Below are 25079 nucleotides of genomic sequence, written 5' to 3'. Positions count from 1 at the left end.
CTACGGCGGCTGCTACCTCTTGAGCTTGCATTGGTTTTTTCCTTGAAGAGGAAAGGGTGATGCAGCAAAGTAGAGTAAGTATTTCCCTCAGCTTTTGAGAACCAAGGTATCAATCCAGTAGGAGAAAACGCACAAGTCACCGAATACCTGCACAAACAACCACCAACTTGCACCCAACGCGCTAAGGGTTTGTCAATCCCTTCACGGTTATTTGCAAAGTGAGATCTGATAGAGATGGATAAACAGTAAAGTAATATTTTTGGTATTTTTTGTTTATGGAACGGAAAGTAAAAGACTGCAAAAGAAAATAAATAGGAAACTAGAATTGTAGATCGGAAACTTATATGATGGAAAATAGACCCGGTGGCCATAGGTTTCACTTGAGGCTTCTCTCAAGATAGAAAATATTACGGCGGGTGAAAAAATTACTGCCGAGCAATTGATAGAAAAGCGCATAATTATGATGATATCTAAGGCAATGATCATGAATATATGCATCACGTCCGTATCAAGTAGACCGACTCCTGCCTGCATCTACTACTATTACTCCACACATTGACCACTATCTAGCATGCGTCTACAGTATTAAGTTCATAAGAACAGAGTAACGCTTTATGCAAGATGACATGATGTAGAGGAATTAACTCAAGCAATATGATGAAAACCCCACCTTGTTATCCTCGATGGCAACAATACAATACGTGTCGGTTCCCCTTCTGTCACTAGGATCGAGCATCACAAGATTGAACCCAAAGCTAAGCACTTCTCCCATTGCAAGAAAAAACCAATCTAGTTGGCCAAACCAAATCGATAGTTCGAAGAGACTTGAAAAGATATCAAATCATGCATATAAGAATTCAGAGGACATTCAAATAAGATTCATAGATAAGCTGATCATAAATCCACAATTCATCAGATCTCGGCAAACACACCGCAAAAGAGTATTACATCGGATAGATCTCCAAGAACATCAAGGAGAACATGGTATTGAGAATCAAAGAGAGAGAAGAAGCCATCTAGCTACTAGCTATAGACCCATATGTCTGAGGTAAACTACTCATGCTTCATCGGAGAGGCAATGGTGTTGCTGTAGAAGCCCTCCGTGATCGAATCCCCCTCCGGCAGGATGCCCGAAAAAGCCCCTAGATGGGATCTCATGGGTACAGAAGGTTGCGGCGGTGGAAAAGTGTTCTCGTCGCTCTCCTGGTAGGTTTTGGAATATTTGAGAATATATAAGCGGAAGAAATAGGTCGGTGGAGTCACGAGGGCCCCACAAGGGTGGGGGCGCGCCCTCCATCCTTGTGAATGCCTCGTGGCTTCCCTGATGTGCACTCCAAGTCCTCTAGATGTCTTCTGGTCCAAGAAAAATCATCGCCAAAGTTTCATTCCGTTTGGTATTCCTTTTCTGCGAAACTCTAAAACAAGGAAAAAACAGAAACAGACACTAGGCTCTAGGTTAATAGGTTAGTCCCAAAAATCATATAAAATAGCATTTTAATGCATCTAAAACATCCAAAACAGAAAATATAATAGCATGGAACAATAAAAAATTACAGATACGTTGGAGATGTATCAGCGGCGCGGCGGGACATGTGGCTGCTTTCGCGGCGAGGCGGGACATCTCTCGTGCTTCCGCTTCCATGCTCGCCTCTCCCTGGTAGTAATCACTCGACCGAGAACTCATGCGGGCCATGGCAGACGCAAGGGAACGACGATGAAACACTTGTTTGTTTCTATGGATGAGTTGAGGAGGAATGTGCAGTCATCTTGGAGTAGAGTATTTATAACCGAGTACTAATACACTCCTAAGTGGGAAACCGTTTAGGTTTTGATCGGTGTGAATAGGTTTGCAATTAAATATAGCGTGGTAGTAATTTGGAATATGACGAGACGGAAGCTCAAAATTTATTGATTGTTCTAGTTTTGAAGTGCGGCACAATTCCCGGATGGTGTAACATGGGCACGCATTCTCGGCCTTGGTGTAGCAGTTTTGTAATATGCCATGGTACTTCTTTTTCTACTGTTGTGTACGTGCAATAACTGGCACCGACGGATACATATCTTACGGTTATTGGGGTGTTCACCAGGAATAGCCTCGTGGCGAGCTATAGACTAGTCTTTTTTTCACACGCAGTACATCGACACATATCATCTCTCTCCCTCTTTCCCACGCACGCACCTAGTCTCTTAGGACTTCTCGCATGCACCATCTCTAGCTCCCTAGGTCGATGCGGCGATTGATTACCGCTTTCCTTCTCAATCTGTTCCAGACCAAGCCCCTTCTCTGATTGGGGGAAGTTCATTCTAAAACATCAGATCTCCCATTGATGCCACCCACATACACTTGTACTCTGAGTTTAGTACGTTATACACGAAGAGAAGAGGTGCACGCACACACTTGTCCTCTCTCGCACACGCATCTATAGCTACAAATTGTAGTGTTCGCAACCATCCGATTGGCTCTATCATAGGTTCCCGTTGTTCCTTGGCCTTGAGATTGAGAAGTCTAAAATGAGGAGGCTAAGCTGGAAGCGTGAGGTTTTGGTTAATGTGCAGGCCGCACACGGCACCAACACAACACGAGCTTCGTCTGCCTGGTGCGCAGTTGGGTGAGTACTACTAGTTGTAGTACTACTTTGATGTGTCGCGTCAACTAGCAGAAGTATGCAACACTTCCTCAACAAACAAGCATATATGCAGCTTATACTCCTGACCCAAAGAATCTTTATATCCAACACACACAAAATGTCTGTTTGACTGTTGGAAATTACTTTAACTATTGATCTGATGTCGAAGTAATTGTTGCATCGCCACCAAAATCCACCATCTCTTAAGCTAAAGTAGACCGATACAACCCCTATATTAGCATATTACTAAGATAAACAGAAGGCACTATAGAATCATTTCGGAGGTGAGCTTGTCAATATGAATGGGACACCATCCTCGACAACCCAGCCCTGGCCAGCAGCTTGGGCAGAACCGTGGAGAAGGTCAACTTCTGCATTGCGTCGGCGTCGGGATCCTTGCTGCTTGTCACCTTGATTTCCACCACGGCGTCGGTCCTGCCTTTGGGCTCCCCCGGCGGGCCGTTCGCCTATAGCTTGGCTGTGTAGTGTGGCGGTGTGGACGCCCCCGCTCTGATGTAGACGACCGACACGATGATAGGCGCGATGATGTCAAGCATGCCGCCGACCACGAAAAACGCGCGACCGTCCTCCTCCGCGAACAGGAAGAGCTGCGGCTCTGACACTGGCACTTGCAGCTGGAGCACCTTGCAGTACTGGATCCTCTACATGGGCATGGGATGCATGGTGCTGATGTGGTGGGGGAGCGCCGGCGGCGGGCCTTCATAGCCGCAGACGGGCATGGTGCATTTGCAGGGCGCGAGGCGGACACACGCTCTGGTGATCGGCGAGCTTGTGGTAAGTGACGTAGAGCCCATAGCCTTCGTGTGGGCACTCCACCCTCACGGAGGAGAGGACGGTTTTCATCGCCGTGTTCCGCACGTCGAAGCCGCCGCCGCGCTCGTACTTCTGGCACTTCCACTGGTTCCCGGGGCGCTCGCCGCGACAGTCTGTGCAGGCCAGGTGCCCTCCCTTGCACTGCACAAATCAATAGAACAACACATAAATCAAGAAACCTGCACCTTGCTCGATCAGCCGAACAGACGACGTGTATTCGAATCTTGTAAACTGGAGGCTTCAGGGGCGGAAGCACAAGGGGCAGTGGAGCAAGGTGAGGTCCATAGAGACCATAGAGAGCTCCATCGCAGGGTCCTGTTCCTTCAGCATGATATAGCCCTCCTCGTGCACCACGATCTCTCGCTTTAGGGCCGGGACATTAGAAAGTTTTACCATCACATATTCATACTACTTCAAGGTGCATTAAAATCAACACATTCAAGTATCAAAAGGAAAGTCACGGCATTCATGCATGCATTGGAATTAATGCTTCAGAAAACGCAAATTATTGAAATATATCGAGTGCACTTCTTTGATGTGTCGCCTCAACTCGTACGACAAGGAGAAATTTGATTACAACGCCCTCTCCCTCGCTCATGAGCGTGGTGGGTCGCAGGACTAGGAGAAGCTTTCGCTACACGCTCTCCCTCCCGCACGCGGTGGACATGTAGCAGTTCATTCGGTGTCAGATGGCCAGAAGCATACTAGTAGTACTCCACTATAGTAGTACCATCATTGTTCAAATTTCTCGAAGAGGCGAAGAGCCAAGTGCAACCCGAACATGGGAGTTGCGTACGCTCGCATGCTAGTCTTATGTGTAGGGGAGAGGGGAGTGGTGTCGCAGTTTTGTGGCATTACTTTTCTATTGTTGTTTGCATCAAATAGGTGCCACCGACGGATGCATATCTTACGGTTATTGTGTCGATCGCTTACGAAAACCTTTATAATCCCAAAACACTTAGGCGTGGTGGATTAACTCGACCTTGTTTCTTGTTTCTTGACATGAATACAGGAATCAACCAATAAGAGACGTGGGCCGTGTATGTTTTTAATGCCTTGAGAGTACCTAGCACGACATGCTGCGGTTAGTTCATTGCATGCAATGGTAGTACTAGAGTAAAAATATGAAGTTCTCTCATTTTCCCCTCCGCCTTGGTCGCGGTGCACAATGTAGTAATGACTAGTCTCCTCTTGACCCACATTTACGTTGATACAGCTTGAATGCCAAGGAGGGAGAGGGTAGCAGTTCCCGATATGTTGAACGGTCAATGATGCATCCTAAATTAGCATGCAAAGGGGATTAATTGGAAAAATAGAATGGAGCCAGCACGATGTAACGCAACGCAGTATGGACTCTCATATAAAGGCGCCCCAACACTCCAATCCATCTACTCCTTGTCTCTGCGCAACACTGGTCACTCCAATCCAAGACCAAGTGACCAGAAGCCACAAGCACCTATGGAGGCGATGGACGCGAGCGGCAGTCGGCTGTGCGAGATCATCCAAGATGCCGGCTTGTGGCCCTGCACCGTGCAGCGTTTCCAGACGCTGCTGGCGACCGCCGGCGTCGTAGCCCTCGCTGATGCCGGCTTCGCCTCTCGCATGGACGACATGATGGTCCGCTCCATCCGCAAGTTCACCATCATCAAGAAGCGCACGGATGACCTTGCCGTAGTACTCCAGCCCGCACGCCCAGGCTCCTCATTGCCTGCCACCCTCATCGGCCTCTGTGGTGACGAACTCTTTCAAGCCCTGGTGGCCCTGCAGCTGCAGGAGGTCGTGACGAAGAATGTGCACCTCGAGGCCGCGCTCGCCACGCAACGCCTCGCCATGCAAGAAACGTCGACCTACACATCCACGTATATGAGGAAATCTTTGGACGCCATTCTTCCACTGGTTGGAATCTTTGGACGCCATTCTTGAGAGACGTTGGCCTTCTTCCATCGGTTGGAATCTTTGGACGCCATTCTTGAGAAGCACGTTGACCTGGCCAAGAAAGCCGTTGCTACTTAGCCGTCGTTCGGTGGGCCGGCTCCCTGAATTGAGGAGGAGGAGGTGGTCGATGGATGCATCTTTCTTCTCGCCTCCTGTAACCAGCACGGCATCGCCTCGTGCCCTTGATGTTTTATTAGTGTATGGCATTTTTATTCCATTTGTAAATGACATGTGTGATCCCTTGCTCTTATTTGGCGTTAATTATATGTAGTATCACTGTCTTCGTCCTGGTGTACTACCTAGGTCCTGGTTTATTAGTCCCTTTTGTAATAAATTTTGATCAAACATTTAACTAACAAAATGTTAGTGCATGTCAACAAAAATTATATCGTTTGATTTGTATTTCAACATAGTTTTCAATGATATAAATTTGGTGACATGCATGAACCTTTTGTTAGCTCTTAACTGGCGTACTTTACGTTTGAGACCTGAAGAATTACATGCAAACCCCGCGTAGAATAATAAATAAATGAATTAATTCCTACATGTAAACCAGATTATTTTCATAGAAACCGGAGCACGTTCATTAAATTTTGGAAATAACACATTTATGAAAAACGGCCGAACCTAAACCAGTCTAAGGGCCTCTTTGATTCACAGGATGCTGAAAACACATGAATGGGGAAAGTATGATGGCGATGAACCGAGAGTAGGAGGAAGAGGTGGAGTACCGTACGTGCTAGAGACTGGACTGTAGTACATTGTTTTCTATGGCCATATCACCACATTGTTTTCTCTAGCCTATACTATATATATATATCGCATGATTCTTTGCTCCTTCTTACTTCGCCGACATGTGGGAGAGCCAGCATCCGGGACGACGTGTCATGCACCAGATTTTGAATGGGGGCGGAAGGGGGGCATCACCCCGGTCATAGCGCCGGAGTAATAATGACTATAGTGAGTAGTCATATCACAAGACCCCATCTTTCCAGCAGTAACGAGCCGCCAAATCACACAACCCTACCTTTCCAGCAGTAAGTTGAATCCGTTACTCCCTCACCCTCCTCGCCTCTCTGTCAAACCGGCTACGCGAAAACTGTCGCGCGTAGTGCCCGGGAAAAGGCCCGCCCTCAACTTTTAAATACTCATAGTATAATTTTGTATCGATGAATTGCACCATGGAGCAGAAAACCAAAAGAAAAAGGTGGTACATGTAAACAAATACAGTTCAAGCTGTAGCTAGGGATTCGGAATGTAAATCGTGCATGTGTTTATACGTATAGGTTTCTTCAAAGTACTGAGTCCATTGATGCAATGTGGTCAAACTGTACCATCGATATCTCAAAGCCAAAATAGTTCGTGCTTGTTCGTTCTATATAAATAGTATTGTATCTTTATTCACCCGTGGGTTGTTCAATAAACGGAGGGCCGGGAAGCACAAGTGAACAAAGTGCAAATTGCAGTCCGTCACGTTAAATAGAGAGTTTCTTTTCTTTAATGCCACGTACACAAATTGAAACGCTTGTTGTGGAGAGAAAAAGATAATCGCTCCACTATATATATAGGCAGGGCCTGAGCGCTTGCTTTACTAGGGTTGCTCTCTTCATTCTCTCATCCTCTCCAGATCTAAACAAGATAGCGGTAGCAAGATTTTCTCTCTGCTCAGCGCTGGTCACAGATCCGGCCGGATCCCTTCCGTCGGTGTGTGTAGGGGACTAGGTGCATTATTCACGCGGTCTTGGCAGCGAGGGAGGAAACTAACAGCTACCGGCGGGTCCCCATCCTCTGCCCATGCCATTCATTTCGACACAGCGCCGGCTCAGGAGGTCCTCCGACCCCTTCTTCCTCGCTGCTGTATTGTGGGCAGATCCGACCTGCCGCCGGCCTACTAGCCACATCCCGATGACCCTCAGGTATAAGTTCCTTCGAACCCAGCCCTGCTCTACCGCCCCAGCTCCCCACGTGTCTGCATGTGGATATTTTTCTACTTCCATCAGCTCTTCCAAAGCTACCTAAATTTTTAGTATTATTAGAGGTAAAGTTACTTCATGCAGTCGAATCTAGGACTTGGTTCAAACAACGAAGGGGGGAGTTTTAGCATGAATCTCGGACTTGATTCAAAGAGGAAATAACAGGGGGTAAGTAGTAGAGACTGGATACCCAATCGGTCTCTTGGTTGAAAAGGGAAATGAAGGGAAAAGGCAGTACAAACTGGATAAGGAACATATCTATTATTGGTTGAAAAAGGATAGAAAGTGGCGGCTGGTGGACAAGTCAACAGAGTATGTCCAGGATTAGATTTGCTGCCCTCACATAGTAAAAGGTATCGATGATTAGATTTGTTGCCCTCACAGAGCATGAACAAACTCGGCATCACCACTTTATGCCTCCTTGTAGGTACATTGTGCTGATGCGTCCACTGTCGCATGTCCTAATACCAAGTTTTTGTAGTTGTTAATATAAGGGCGCATGTAAAATGAAGCAATCACATTGTTATCGTAAGGACATGTCTAACCAATGTTATTGTTAATCTAATGCCTCCAGTAATACGATGCAATTAAACTGTGTTACAAATGGAACTCCTGGTATTTTTCCCAGCATGATAAGTAAGTTGCTTCTTTACGCTGTTGAGTGTCCTGGTGTCCCCACTGTCCCTTTCCCTTAAACCAACTCTTTAGCTGTTGTTGATCTACTATATCTGGTAAACAAGCAATGCCACCATTAAAGTAATCCCATATTTAACGAATGTCATTGTTGATCGTAATGCTTCCGGTAACATGAAGCAATGTTGTTGTTTTAAAATTTCTACTGTTCTTTCGTGATTGCCATGAACATAATCAAGATGCTTCTTTTCATTTCGTGTATGTTTCGTATCTTGTTACTGACCAGTAAATGTTTTCTTTCTATCTTTTTGTGCGGATAGGGATATCCATTTCACCTCGTTGCTATTGTGACCTTTTGGTGAACTGCACAAAACACTCTTTTTGGAATGAGTGTCTTGTGCAGTTCAACTAAAATGTCACGTGGGCAACGTCTCTCAATTTTGGTTGAACTGCACAAAGGTTGATTGGAGTTTCCAACATCTCCGTAAAACTCTGCTGGTAATCTCGTGCAACATTTTTATTAGCCTTTGCAAGATGAGCCGTCACTGTCACCACAATGGCACTTTATTTAAGTGGAACTGCACAAAAGGATAAGAAAATTATAGTTGCACCTTGCATGAGTAGGATAGCCAACCTTAATTTTCTCAATTTTAGTGCAACTACTAAAGAAGAACTGCCAACTCATGAGAGCAAGTACTTCTTGCTAGCTGCATGATACAATCTTTGCTTCATTTCAGGCGCACTACAGAAAAAGGTTGCCTGAATTGAATCATCCAAGTGGATCTGTAGGTTCACCACATCGAGTCGTGGCGGCATAGGGCCCCTCTCTCAGTTATGGTTCCCATGACCGGGTATGTTCCTTCTTGGTTGATTTTGACTCTGCATCCAGCTAGTGATCTTGTGCTACTGTTATGGCACTACTATGAGAAAGCAATAATGATATTGTTTTTCCATCTTCATTTAATGCCACTAACAATTTGTGGCAATCTTTTTGGTCACAGTTTGGTGCGTCAAAGCGCCCCCTGTTGCTGAATGAGCGGATGTCTCAATGGGCCGAGCTACATAGGATATCTGGCGCTGCCATGAAGAACGTCATAATCCGGCTGTGGCTGAATGAGCCTGTTCCGAATAGCTACTTCGGCTTGGTGCAGCGGCTCGTTGATGCGGTGCCATGTATCGACGTTGTGAAGCGGTCGGCGTGCATTGAGGGTGCATGGATGGCCTTTGCCCGAGTCAAGACATTATGTGGGAAGATGAAGGCCATCGAAGTTGCGGCAAGGAGTCCGCCCAAGGGCAAGGACTGTTATGCGTCGGAGCATTATTTTGAAGACGTCTTGGAGGCCGCCCGCTTAATAGAGGGTCAATGCTCAAAAGACATAATATTCAAGTGAGGTGTATGAGGATTGTAAAAGATAATTTTATAGTTAATCTATTTTTATGTTTTGCCCGAAAGCTTATGTTCCTCCTGTGCGGCCGTTTTAATATAATCTGAAAGTTTCCCAGTCGTCGGCTTCAGCCCCCTCGTACGAAGTGCGGGGGTGTTCGGAAAAGCATTTAATCACTCTTGATCCAACGTCTTGGTCCAGGAAGGAGGTGATGATGCGGCGAACCAGGCAATCAGACTATAGGGCGTTAACACTTTCACTTAGCCATAGGAGTTTTATAGGGGGGGCTACGATATAACCCCTAGTATGTGTACGGCTTATTCCAATATGGTGCATTACATATATGACCTGAAAAAGGGTCCTTCGTGTGACACGGAGGAATCGCGACAGATTCAGATAAGTCATCGAGTGGTTGACCAGTCTCTCGCAGCATCATGACAGTCGGTTTTTGGCTTTCTCTACTGAGGTGCTTGACCAGACTAGCCGGACGCACAATCGCAGTAGTTCTCCCTTTACTACCCTAGCCGATAGAGCGGAACGTAAGGTAGCAAGCACAGGAGCCGGGCAACCCAACCATTGACCCAAGACATGATTCGGGGCTGATGCATATAAGGCCAAACTCGCAACGCCGAAGTACGCTGTAAAGCTGTTCGGACTTTGTTGGCGACTCATTTCTTCCCATACCGAGCCCCTGGCAGGTTATGCCGAGGTATATCTGTGAAAGAACCATAGGAGCCATATTCATTGTTGGAAAGACATGAATGATTAAGTCGGATAATGTTTACTGGAACCTGAGCGCTATGCCAATGATTACTTTATGTATATAAAGGCCACAACCCCGGCTATTTGACATGCCCGGGCTCGAAGGAGGAGGAAAAAGGCATATTACAGGCTCAAAATAAAGAGTGCGGTCTACAAAAAGTTATTTTGCACCTCCTATCGCACGTCTGCGCCGCCTGTCCTCGGTGTGAGGGAATCCTTGACGGAAATAGCCCCTTAGGTGGGTGTATGGATCCAAACTCCGATAGATTCAGTTTAGATGCTTGTCATGTGCATCACCTATTTTTAAGAGATAAAAAGGAAGAAAAAAGAAAGTAGATATAAATGTTACGCGAATACTTCCAGGCTTGTCCATATTGTGCTTCCGCCTATGCTCATGGTATCTTGAGTGCGTTGTGATGTATGCGCGGTACAAATTTTGCAGGTATATGCGGTGGGCAGCGGAAGCCGAACTGCTATTTCTGCTCCGGGATTGGTCGATCCTCTCCGTCGTCCCTATCGCTTGGCGGCCTCCTCCCCTTGTGTTCGGCATTGAGCTTGCCCGCCTGCTTGAAGACCCAACAGTCTCTGTTGGTATGATTAGCTGGTTTATCGGGGTGGCCATGAATCTGGCAGGGTCGGTCCAATATCCTGTCTAGATTGGATGGTCCATCTTGGTTTGCCTTGAGTGGCTTTTTTCGTTGACCGGGTTTGGGATTGCTAAATCCGGCGTTGACCGCTGTGTCACGTGATCTTTCATTGTCATTGCGACTGTTGTGTTTTCTTCATCGTGGCTTGCCGTTGCCGTCCTGGATTTTGGAAGTGCCCGAGTCGCTGGTGCTGATGCTTCTATGAGCGAGCCAGGTGTCTTCTCCCGCACAAAAGCGGGTCATTAGAGCGGTAAGGGCTGTCATGGATTTAGGTCCTTCTTGACCGAGGTGGCGTGCAAGCCGTTCACCCCGGACGCTGTGTTTGAAGGCCACGAGGGCTTCCACATCCGGACAGTCGACGATTTGGTTTTTTTAACTAAGAACCTAGTCCAGAGCTCCCTGGCTGACTCTCCGGGCTGCTGGACAATATGACTTAAGTCATCGGCATCCGGTGCCCGGACATATGTTCCTTGGAAGTTGTCATGGAAGGCGTCTTCCAAATCTTCCCAGCTGCCAATAGAATTTTCCGGCAGACTGTTTAACCAGTGCTGAGCTGCTCCTTTGAGTTTTAATGGTAGGTATTTGATGGCATGAAGGTCGTCTCCGCGGGCCATGTGGATATGGAGGAGGAAGTCCTTGATCCATACTGCGGGATCCGTTGTTCCGTCGTAGGATTCGATATTTATGGGTTTGAACCCGTCTGGGAATTCATGCTCCATTACTTCGTCTGTGAAGCAAAGAGGGTGTGCAGCACCTCTGTGTTGGGCCACAGTGCGACGTACCTCCGATGGAGTCCATTTGCGGTTTTCGGCCCAGGCGTGGCTAGGTTTACCACGTCCGAATAGGTAACCGTCGTCGCGCGTCGAGCCATGTCCTCGCGATCCGTAGAGCGATCTTGCGTGTCCTGCTCTACTGTCCAAGTCCTGTCGAAGGTCGTATGTACGACCCCGACCTGTTTTATTCTTGCCTTTACAGTGGGGTGGGGTGGTCTGGTGTTCGGCCTGAGTTGTCGCTTTATCCGGACCAAGTTGTGGTCTGCCTGCCGCATTGTGCGATGATGGTACGGGCTCCAGCGCCTCGTCATCGAACTGGGGTAGCAATCTACGCTTCGGGTAGCTTTTGGCTGGGCCACTAAGGCCGTATTCTTCAGCGGCCAGGACTTTGGTCCACCTATCATTGAGTAGATCTAGGTCCGCTTGAAGCTGTAGCTGCTTCTTTTTCAGGCTTCTTGCAGTTGCTATTAGCCGGCGCTTGAAGCGCTCTTGCTCGAGAGGTTCCTCGGGCACGATGAAATCCTCGTTGCCGAGGCTTTCCTCCTCCTCGGAGAGCGGAAGCTAGTTACTGTCCTCCGAGTCTTCGTGTATGGCCTATTCATCCTGTCAGGAGGTTGCTCCAGCAGGGTCTTCGCTGTCTTCGGCATCGTCCGGAGTATTGTTTTCTCCGGTGCCGGTGTTGTTGTCTTTTGAACGATGTGACTTAGAGCGGCGCCGCTAACGCCGGCGACTGAGCTTTGTCTGAGGAGATTTGTCTTCAACTGGGTCCTCTTTGTCATCGTTGTTATTTTCTTTAGGCGTATTCACCATGTATACGTCGTAGGTAGAAGCGGCCGTCCATCGCCCGATGAATGGCGGGTTTTGGCCCTGCTCCTCGTCGGCATCGTCGTCCGTACTGACGATGTCTTCGGAGCCGTAATCAAGCATGTCGGTTAAGTCCTCGGCAGTGGCTATGGAGTGGGTGGTGGGTGGGAAGCGAAATTCCCCATCATCAGCCCCTAGTTCGAACCGTACATAGTTCGGCTGTGAGTCCCCCGCCAGGGACAAGTTCTTTACTGAGTTCAGCACATCGCCCAAAGGCGGGTGCTGGAAGATGTCTGCGGCGCTGAACTCAAAGATCGATAAACGATCAAGCTCGGTATCCGCGGACTCACATGGTTTGGAACTTATACCCAGAGAAGAGTCCGGAGTTCCGGTGACACAGATATTGTGTGAGGTTAAGTCCATGTGCGGCTCCAATGCCGGGAAATCTGTGGCCTCCGTGGTGGGGTCGAGCCTCCCATCCTTGGATGCCGCAGTGTGCTCTGGATCTAAGGCCAGAGTGGTTGCAGGAGCTATCTCCTGGATGCGTGATAATCCCCAATTGCAAGGAATCATCGTAGCAATTTCCAAAGGTGGAAGTGATAAGTATGGAGTGTCGAACCCACAAGGAGCTAAAGGTAAGATCAATATTCTCTCAAGCCCTATCTACCACTGATACGACTCTACATACACCGAACGTTTGCTTCCAACTAGCAACAAGAAATAAAACTAGGTTGTGGGTATGAAGAGGATAACTTTGTATGATATCGGAGAGCTAAAATATAAAAGTAGGTGATGTTATCATAAATTAGAATATATTACTAAATATTATAAATAGCGAGTGTGGAATAATGGTGGATCGGTGTGCGGAATTGTCCTAGGAAATTATTAACAAGACCGGTAGTCGTCATTGCAATTTCATATGAGGGAGAGGCATAAGCTAACATACTTTCTCTACTTGGATCATATGCACTTATGATTGGAACTCTAGCAAGCATCTGAAACTACTAAAGATCATTAAGGTAAAACCCAACCATAGCATTAAAGCATCAAGTCCTCTTTATTCCCATACGCAACAATCCCTCTTACTCGGGTTTGTGTTTCAGTCACTCACCAACCCACTATAAGCGAATCATGAACGTATTGCAACACCCTACAGCGGGAATCCCTCACGCTTGCGGGACACGGAGGGCACCATAGGACAGCACCAAAATAAAACATACAACTCGTACCAATCTATATCATCAATCAACCCAAGGACAAAAGATATCTACTCAAAACATCATAGGATGGCAACACATCATTGGATCATAATATGTAGCATAAAGCACCATGTTCAAGTAGGGATTACAGCGGGGTGCGGGAGAGTGGACCGCGTAAAAGAGATGAGGATGGTGATGACGATGGTGATATTGATGAAGACGATCACCGTGGTGATGATTCCCCTCCCGATGGAACTCCGGCGTCACCAAGAGAGAGGAGGAGAGGTTCTCCCCCTTGTGCTTCCTCCTCCATGGCCTCCCCCCTAGATGGGGAAAGGTTCTCCCTCTGGTCCTTGGCCTTCACGGCGATGGTGGTCTCTCCGGGATACTCCTCCATGGCCACCGGCGATGATGGCCCCCTCCAGCAGGGTGCCAGAGAGGGCCTAGATTGATTTCTCGTGGCTACAGAGGCTTGTGGCGGCGGAACTTCTGATCTAGGTTAATTTTCCGAGGTTTCTGTATTTATAGGAATTTTTTGCATCGGTCTCACGTCAAGGAGGTGCCCGAGGTGTCCACGAGGCAGGCCCACGCGCCTGGGGGGGAGGGCGCGCCCCCCACCCTCGTGGGCACCCCGGGACTCTCCTGGCCCAACTCTTTTACTCCGGGGTCTTCTTTTGGTCCATAAAAAATCGTCAAAAATATGCTCGTCAATTGGACTCCGTTTGATATTCCTTTTCTGTAGAACTCAAAAACAAGGAGAAAACAGAAACTGGCACTGGGCTCTAGGTTAATAGGTTAGTCCCAAAAATCATATAAAACCACATATTAAAGCCCATTAAACATCTAAGATAGATAATATAACAGCATGAATACTTCATAAATTATAGATACGTTGGAGGCGTATCAATGCGGTCTGGCGACAGATTTAGGTCATGCTCGTCAAGGTGGCCAGGAGTGGTTGTCGCGGTCTCGAATCTGGCGAAGATCAAATGTCCAAGGATGTCCGCCACGTAATTCAAGCTCCCGAACCTAACCTGATGGCCAGGAGCGTAGCTGTCGATCTACTCCAGGTGGCCAAGCGAGTTGGCCTGCAGTGCAAAGCCACCGAACACGAAGATCTGTTCGGGGAGGAAGGTTCCTCCTTGGACAGCGTCACTATCGCCGATTGAAGGGGCCATCGAACCTTTTTATCGACGGCACAGTGGAACTCTCAATGAAAGCACCAATGTCGGTGTCAAAACCGGCGGATCTCGGGTAGGGGGTCCCGAACTGTGTGTCTAAGGTCGATGGTAACATGAGACAGGGGACACGATGTTTACCCAAGTTCGGGCCCTCTCTATGGAGGTAATAACCTACTTCCTGCTTGACTGATCTTGATGAATATGAGTATTACAAGGGTTGATCTACCACGAGATCGTATTGGCTAAACCCTAGAAGTCTAGCCTGTATGACTATGGTAATGAGTATCTCTCCTTTCCGGACTAAGTCCTCCGGTTTATATAGACGCCGGGGAGATCTAGGGTTACACAAGGTCGGTTACAGAGAAAGGAATCTACATATCCGGTCGCCAAGCTTGCCTTCCACGCCAAGGAGAGTCCCATCCGGACACGGGTGCGGTCTTCGGTCTTCGTATCTTCACGGCCCATCAGTCCGGCCCATGGCTAATAGGTCGGACGCCCGAGGACCCCTTAGTCCAGGACTCCCTCAGTTGGGTTCGGCTCGGGTTGAACAATATCAAATCCATATCCAAATCCATGAAGACATTATGTGCCCGTCCATGAAAAATCCATGGGCGAAAAATTATGTCCATGTCCAAACCCGATGAATGTCCACTCGGTATGGATATCCATCAGGTTCTCTTAGCACATATACATCAGACGAAGCACAACATTCACATAAGTTCTCATATTCTCACAAAATGATGTAGCACAAGTTCATAACATCAAACAAGCTCTTAGGTTCTCACAAAATGACATAGGCAAGTCCACATCACCAAATAAGCTCTCAGATTCTCACAAAATGACATAACATCAAATAAACGTAAGTACATAATTCTCTATCCTCACAGAATGTCATATTAAGAACACAACATCATTTCTCAATCTCGATTTCTCACAAAATAGCATAGCAAAACATCAAGTAAGCACATGTACAACCATGCGTCACCTCCCATTCTTCACGCCAATGTTCTAGGCTTCTGTTATGTTGAGCTACCAGCAGAGTGAACATTTCTAGGGCTAACTGCAACAGGGCCTTGTGCTCCATCATGAGAAGATATTGAATTGTACATGCAAAAAAAAGACAATCTCCAATTTCAGTTAAAGTGAGCCAAGTACATAATGTCTAAACTATACAGATTTGAAAATATTGTGTTATCTAAATTGCAATTAATGGTAACTACCAACCTAAAATATTTTTTCTATCTTTCCTCTTTTAGGGAATATAAGATAGAATTGCCCAGATTACAAGTCAAATTCTAATGAATCTTAGACATTCACAACCCTGTAGGTTAAAATACACTGACATGGTAAAACATAATTGCTAATTAACATGCATAGATACAGACCACGCCATGTATCCCAATATGATATGTGCTCATTTGGTAACCAACGAAAATTACCTAACTCTATAAATCTCTTCCAATTTGTACTGTGAACTGCAAGAAATACTTAATTTGCAAACATACAGGAAAGGTATTCAGGGAACACAAAAATTACTGCTGGTCCAACTACTGCTGTAAACCGAAAGAAACACTTAATTTTAGACAATCGTGGGAGGGATTCAGGGAACAAAAATACTAATACTACTCCAATTACTACTATAAACTGAAAGAAATACTTAATTTGCAGACTTACATGAGAGGGATTCACGAACAAAAAAGATCACAACTGCTCCAAATACTACTCTAAACTAAAAGAAATACTTAATTTGCAGACATTGTGAGAGGGATTCAGGGAACAAGCACATGTTGCACAACCACGTACAGGAACACCAGAATATGCGAGAGAGGTTCATCAGCAAACAAGAAAACCTTACCCTGAATGATGTCTGTTTGGTGTGTTCATCACCTCCTCGGCACGGTCATCGTCATCTACTTGGTCTGCACCCGTATCCCTGCACCCCCGTGCTCCTGGTCCTGCACGCAGCAGCGATTTTGTATGTCGCGCCATTCCGCATAGGTGTGCTCTCCATCGCAGGTCGGAGACATGCGTCGGCGCACTGCAGTACGCCTACGTGCGAGGAGAAGCCGATGGAGGGGTCCAGAGGATTTGGAGTTGGGCTAGGTGGCGCTGGATACTGAAGTGTTGCACGCCTACGCAGCACCATATGTAGAGGTAAAGGCTAGCGACACCGGCGGCTGCATCTTGGGCTGCAGGAGGAGCAAGTCGAGGAGATGGCGATTATGCTTAATGGTGAGACTTTTAACGAGGAGATAGAGGAATGAGAAGAGGCAGAGTAAGTTACTGTGGGGATTGCACAATTTCTTTTCACTTTTTATAAAGAAAAAATACATTGGAAGATGGAATAGTGGGAATCACCAAATTTTGCCGCACAAGTCATACTATCGGGTCGGGTTTGGGTATATCCACGGATACATAATTATATCCATGCCCTACCCGGGAGTAAGCGGGTCGGGTATGGATGCTGCCCATGGGCGTATACATGTACCCAAACCCTATCCATTCGGGCCGGGTATCCGCGGGTATCCATGTCCATGGATAAAATTGCCATCCTTACGCCCAGGTATGCGTGCCGGACGAGGTTCTCGTCTACCACTATTGTAGGGCCATCAAAGGTTCTGGAGCATTTGCCCGTTTCATCGCCACCGCCGAATGCACCTTCGCTACGGTGGAGAGTAGGAAGAACACGACTGTGCTTTACGATTCGGCCATCTGGTGCAACAAGCTTGTCGACATCCATAAGCAACACAAGATGATCGGCAACGGGCCGGAGAAGGACTCCGTGGTTGACCTTGCCGCGACCATCATCGACCCCTACTACACCAACATGAAAGAAGACGTTGATACCAAGGACCTGAACAAGTGGCAGGTACCTCTGAATCTAGCCTACATAACCTACGCGGCCAAGGACGCATACGCATGCTATGACATGTATAGGTGGATCTTGTACATGAGGGCGTGTCTGTTTCCCGTAACCGACGAGTACACGGACAGCCGCAGCATCATGATCAAGCGTGCCAAGAAGGTCTAAATGATGTACTTTTCTGTTTAAGCACCTTTATCATCTGGGTGTTTCATGCATTAGCCTATGTGTCGTAATTATCTGTTTTGTCTGAAATATTTCATCAAAACCCATTAACCTGTTTGCTTTTTTGAGTGGCTATTTGCTTATGTATGTAACTCGTTCATTGGGCTGCCATGCTTGGAATCTACTTCCTCCCAACATATTCCCCTTCTCAGGTGGACCCAGCAGATCTCGTACACAGACATCTGGGACCAACCACCTATCCATTTGTATTTCCTTATTTTGTTCAATCTTTCGTTCTCTTCCTATAGCGGCTGGCGGCGCTGCCGTGCATGCCTCGATGACCCATCCTAGCCTATGGCGCTGGCCAGGCCATCCCTCTACTCCCACACATACTCCGGCGGGGGCAGCTCCACCAGCCCACCCTCCACCCGAACAAGTCAACCCTCGTACTCCCCTCCGCCTGCGTCTTCCCCGGCTCTGGTTCATTCCGGTCCGAGGTATCGACGTCATCCTCCGCCTTGGTGCTCTTGCCGCGGCGCCGCCGTCTGTCGTTCCCAACATGGTCGACAAAACGAGAGGAATCGGGGAGACGACTGTTCATCGAGAGGGTGACAATCTGGGCCCACCAGGTCCATGGCCTAGGCTTTGTTGTTTAACACGCGCAGCCTACGACATGCAGACACAGTTGATCCAGCAGGTTTCAACTATTTTTTTGGGGTCCAGCAGGTATCAAGCGGCCTCTGGGCCTCCCAACCTAGCTTGTCTATAACATCAGCAACCGAAGTTATGTTTGTTTTTTCAAGACAACGCACAACTCAGTTCTATTTTTCTATAGGAATGTAGAACCGAACCTATGTTTTCCCTTCTATAATAGTATATATATACTTATATTTATATTTATATATTATTTTATTACATATATATAATAGAAAGAACATAAGGTTTTGTTAAACCTGTCGGTCATCCAACCATTGTATAGACCTTCCCACTTCCTTTATTTTTCATTTTTATTAATCATATATTTGAATTTTCTCCCACTTTCTTTTCCGATGTAATCCGAGTTTTCTCCCAGTAGTTTTCCCTAGAACCAACTCAACTGTCCCACGTCTAGCCTACAAAATAATAATACCCCACGTCCTATTAACTCATCAAATTAAAATGATATTTTATTTCATAAATCGAAAGTTCTTACAAAATAATAATAATAATTGTTTATATATAACTTGGCAAGTTAACTCCTGGTGATTGCATACGTAAGCTTGCAAAGATTTTACTGACCAATCAGTAATAGACGTGCAGTCATATGTTTATGTTTTTATAACATTTCTCCATCCATCCCAACATGATATTTTCACCCAGCCCAGCAAGTCCATGGATTTGAAAAAAATGCAAATGGGATTTAAATTCTAACATAATATATAAAGGGGTTGCATAGACTCTACATCATTGTTTCGCCCAGCCCACCAAATCGACTAAAAAACCAAATGGACTGGCTGACATGTGGTTCAGTAGATAGAAGCCTAAGCACTTCCGCAAAAAATACAAAGGTCGAAGCCTAAGCAATGCGTTTGATTTACATCCAACGGCCGACATTCTTCTTCAATCTTTTGTATTCTTCCTCTAGCGATGTCAGGACCGCCTGCTCCAGCCTCCGGCGTCCAGCAGCGTTGTTTCGCACGCCTCGGAGCGAAACGCTACCCCACCGACTAGCAGGCCATCCCTCCACTCCTCCGCACCTCCTGTTATTCTCTGCAAAGTGTAGGCCCACCCGCACCCGAACCAGTCAAGTTTCCCACTCCTCTCCGTCTGCGACTCCACTGTCGCGACTTCCCCATCTCCGGGTCGTTCCAGTCTGGGGCCTCGTCCTCGTCCATTGGCCTTGGTGCGCTCGGCACGGTGTGGTCAACGTGGTTAACAAACGAAAGTCATCGGAAGATGACTATACGTGGAGAGGCTGACAGTGGGGATGCACCACGCCCATGGACGCATGCATGCAACTGCATCCTTTTTACCCTGAAACATTATTTTTCTCCCCCTGACAGCTAGGACCCACCAGCTACATCTTCGCACGCAAGGAAGTGCGTCCTTATTACGGGCAAAAAAATGATTCCTCCCCCTGATAGCTGGGACCCAGCAGCTATATCTTCGCACGCAAGGAAGTGCCTCCTTATCCTCCCTGACAGCTAGGACCCACCAGGTCGAACCGTACGTAGGGTTGTCTCTCTGGTAGCAAACATGTACGTACATACTGGTCGATCGGTCTCTCTGCAAGGATGAACCGTGGCCGAGCAAGGAGCGGCACGTGTGACGTGGCAGTTTTGGTAGTCATGTATAAATTATGTACACATACGTACAACTACGCTGCAAGAAAGTAAATACGGCTAGGTACATACATACGGGCGGGGTCTCGAACACGTATAGCGACGGCGTCCTGTTCATTGGCAGCCAACCGACTGGATCGGAACGGAGAAACTGCGTCGTGTTCATCGGGATGAAACAGAATGTGTCATGTTCATCGGGAGCCAACCAGCTTGGACGGAACAGCCGAAACGAGGTCTGGCATACCGCAGAACAGAGGAAACGGCCTTCTGTTCGACCGCGTATGGTCGAAACAGGGTCCTGTTCATCGGGAAGGGTCTTGCGTACCATAAAAAAGGAAACAGACTTCTGTTCGGTTGCCTACGATCGAAACGGGGTCCTGTTGATCGGGAGGGGTGTGGCATACCGCAAAACGGAGGAAACGGACTTCTGTTGGAGCGCCTACGGTCAAAACGGGGTCCTATTCATCCACTGTCTACTGCCTCGCTCCAGCCTCCACGGGCTACTGTTCATCCACCGTCGACTTCCTCCAGCCTCCACCAGCTACTGTTCATCCACGGCTACTGCTAATCCAGCCTCCACCCGCTACTGTTCATAGAGCCTCCACGGGGTCCTATTCATCCACCCCCAACCGGCTGGGGTGCGGCGGCCCCCTCGGGGTCCTATTCATCCAGCGGCAACGGCCTACTACCACGGGGTCCTGTTCATCCAACCCCAACCGGGAACTGTTCATCCACAGCCAACAAACTGGCTCGACTCACCATGTCTCGACTCGTTCTACGTACCGCGCGCACGGTAGCAACGATCACTGTTCATCGAGAGGCAACCCAACACCGGTTGGCTACGTCTCGCACGGGGGCTCGAACGGCTTCAGTAAGCAGCAACAGTGATCGACCGCTCGATTCAGTTAGCAGCAGCAGCGAAGGAGTCGCTCGGGTTCAGTCAGCACCGAATGAATCGCTCTTGTTTAGTTAACAGCCAAGGGAACTATCGCTCGGGTTTAGTAACGTTTGATCGCTCGGGTTTAGTTAGCCAACGCCTCGCACACGCGCGCGTACGTGTACGAGAGGAACGCGCAAACCTCCGTGCATCGCTCGGCCCCGACCACCCACTGTAACCGGGAACTCCCCGATATTTTCCTCGCCCTTGCTTCTAGAACGATTTTTTCCGTCATGGACGGCCCAAAGAATGTCATGCAGGTGTGTCCCCGGCCCGCTCAGGACGAAAAGCCCATTTTCGGTCGTGATTTTTTGTCATAGAAGAAGGATCCCACCACATCGATGATGATACCAGGTTTTGTCACAATTATCGTCATAGAAGTGTCATAAGCATGATAGGAAAAAAATTCGTTTGGCCCAAAATATCACAGATGTGTCTTTTTTTTGTAGTGACAAAACTTAACGGAACATCATGAGATGCGTTAGTATTATAAAGAGAAAACCATCCACTTGGGTACTATCAAATACATGATTGATAATTATTTCCACATAATGCCTACTGTATTCTATCAGTTCCACAATTTATATCACTTAATATAAGCTATGGAAACACTAAAACAAGTAAACTATGCACTGAAAACAGAACCTGTCAAAAACAGAACATCTTGTAATGATCTGAACAATGACCATACTTCTGCAGCTCTAAAACTTCTCAAAAATTAGGACAAGGTGGGGAATTCATATATCAATCATCTGTAAAAAATCTAGATCAAAATCACAAACCAGTGAATTTTTTCCTGGACTAGGCACAAAAGTTTCTGTTTTTGCACAGAATCAAGTCAACTATCATCCACACTATCCCAAAGGATTTACTTGGCACTTTATGGAAACAAAAGCAATAAAACATGAATAATACAGTAGCCTAATCATGTGAAAACACACAAAAAAGTAGGTAAAAGTGCTGGGTTGTCTCCCAACAAGCGCTTTTCTTTAATGCCTTTTTAGCTAGGCATGATGATTTCAATGATGCTCGCATAAAAGATAAGAATTGAAACACAAAGAGAGCATCATGAAGCATATGACTAGCACATTTAAGTCTAACCCACTTCCTATGCATAAGGATTTAGTGAGAAAACAATTTATGGGAGCAAGAATCAACTAGCACAGGAAGGCAAAACAAGCATGACTTCAAAACTTTCAACACATAGAGAGAAAACTTGATATTATTGAGATATGTAAAAGCATATGTTCCTCTCTCATAATAATTTTCAGTAGCATCATGAATGAATTCAACAATATAACCAGCACATAAAGCATTCTTTTCATGATCCACAAGCATAGAAATTGTATTTCTATCCACATAAGCAAATTTATTCTCATGAATAGTGGTGGGAGGAAACTCAACAAAATAACTATCATGTGATTGAAAATTTAAATCGTGATGACAAGTTTCATGGTTATCATTATTCAATATAGCATACATGTCATCACCATAATCATCATAGATAGCAACTCTGTTGTCATAATTAATTGAAACCTCTTCCAAAATAGTGGATTCATCACTAAATAAATTCATGACCTCTCCAAATCCACTTTCATAATTATGAGAATAAGATTCAACACCCTCCAAAATAGTGGGATCATCATTACATAAAGTTTACGCTCTTCCAAACCCACTTTCATCAATATAATCATCATAAATAGGAGGCATGCTATCATCATAATAATTTTTCTCATCAAAACTTGGGGGACAAAAAATATCATCTTCATCAAACATAGCATCGCCAATCTTGTAGCTTTGCATATCATTAGCATCATGGATATTCAAAGAATTCATACTAGCAACATTGCAATCATGCTCATCATTCATGGATTTTATGCCAAACATTTTATTGAATTCTTCTTCTATCAATTGAGCACAATTTTTCGATCCATCCTTTTCAAGAAACACATGATAAAGATGATTAATATGATGCCACCTCAGTTCCATTTTTTTGTAGTTTTATTTTTATAAACCAAACAAGTGATAAAACAAGAAACGAAAAGATTCAATTGCAAGATCTAAAGATGTATCTTCAAGCACTCACCTCCACGGCAATGGTGCCAGAAAAGAGCTTGATGTCTACTACACAACTTGTTCTTGTAGGCTCGTGTTGGGCCTCCAAGCGCAGAGTTTTGTAGGACAGTAGTAATTTTCCCTCAAGTGGATGACCTAAGGTTTATCAATCCGTGGAAGGTGTAGGATGAAGATGGTCTCTCTCAAACAACCCTACAACCAAATAATAAAAAGTCTCTTGTGTCCCCAACACACCAAATACAATGGTAATTTGTATAGGTGCACTAGTTCGGCGAAGAGATGGTGATACAAGTGTAATATGGATAGTAGATATTGATTTTGTAATAGTAACAATACAAACAGCAAGGCAGCAAGTAGCAATAGTGAGAACAAAATGGTATTGCAATGCTTGAAGATGAGGCCTAGGGTCCATACTTTCGCTAGTGCAATCTCTCAACAATGCTAATATAATTGGATGACATAACATTCCCTCAACGTGCGATGAAGAATCACTCCAAAGTTCCTATCTAGTGGAGAACATAAGAAGAAATTGTTTGTAGGGTATGAAACCACCTTAAAGTTATTCTTTCCGATCAATCGTTCCAAGAGTTCTTACTAAGATAAAACCAAGTTATCCTTTCCGATCGATCTATCCAAGAGTTCGTACAAAATAACATCATATGATAGACATCAACCAACTCTAATATCACCTAGATACTCCAATGTTACCGCGAGTATTGCGAGTTGATTATACGATATGCCTCAAACAATTTCAGCTTCATAATACTCAATCCAACACAAAGAACATCAAAGAGTGCCCCAAGATTTCTACCGGAGAAACAAAGACGAGAACGTGCATCAACCCCTATGCATAGATTACCCCAATGTCACCTCGGGAATTCGCGAGTTGAGTGCCAAAACACATATCAAGTGAATCAATATGATACCCAATTGTCACCACGAGTATTCATAGCAAGACATACATCAAGTGTTTAATCCGATAAAACAAAATCTCAAAGGGAAAACTCAATTCATCGCAACAATATAGAGAAGGGAAAACACCATATGATCCAACTATATTAACAAAGCCCGCGATACATCAAGATCGTGCCATCTCATGAACACGAGAGAGAGAGAGAGAGATTAAACACATAGCTACTGGTACAAACCCTTAGCCCCGAAGGTGGATTACTCCCTCCTCATCATGGAGACCATAGGGATGTTGAAGATGGCCTCCGGTGATGATTCCCCCCTCTAGCGGAGTGGCAGAACGGGGTGTGGATTGGTTTTTCATGGCTAGAGAGGCTTGCGTCGGCGGAACTTCTGATCTCTCGACTCCCCTAGGGTTTACGGAATATTTGGGTATTTGTAGAGCAAAACGGCGGTGCGGGGGGCTCTGAGGTGGGCACAACCCTCCTGGGCGTGCCTGGGCCTCCTAGCGCGCCCAGGTGTCTTGTGCTCACCTCGGGCCTCCCCTCTGGTACTTCTTTGGCCCATTGGGTGTCTTCTGGTCCAAAAAAATCTCCAAACAGTTTCACTGTGTTTGGACTCCGTTTGGTACTGATATTCTGCGAAGTAAAAAACAAGCAAAGAATTGCAACTGGCACTGGGCACTATGTCAATAGGTTAGTCCCAAAAATGATATAAAGTTGCTATAAAATGATTGTAAAACATCGAAGAATGATAATATAACAGCATGGAACAAGCAAAAATTATAGATACATTGGAGACGTATCAGCCACCTTGCTGCACCTTTGTTACACTTGTCACTTGTTACCCATTAAGAATTATCTTATCACAAAACTATGTGTTACCGATAACTTCAGTTCCTGCAGAGAATACCTTACTGAATACCGCTTGTCATTTCCTTCTGCTCCTCGTTGGGTTCGACACTCGTACTTATCAAAAGGACTACGATAGATCCCCTATACTTGTGGGTCATCATAATTCTTCAGTTCTATGCCACTTTATACATATCTGTAGAC

This window comes from Triticum aestivum, chromosome 2D (genome assembly GCF_018294505.1).
Source record: "Triticum aestivum cultivar Chinese Spring chromosome 2D, IWGSC CS RefSeq v2.1, whole genome shotgun sequence".
NCBI lineage: Eukaryota > Viridiplantae > Streptophyta > Magnoliopsida > Poales > Poaceae > Triticum > Triticum aestivum.
The sequence above is the reverse complement of the archived record's forward strand: the minus strand, read 5'-3'. Positions refer to the sequence as shown.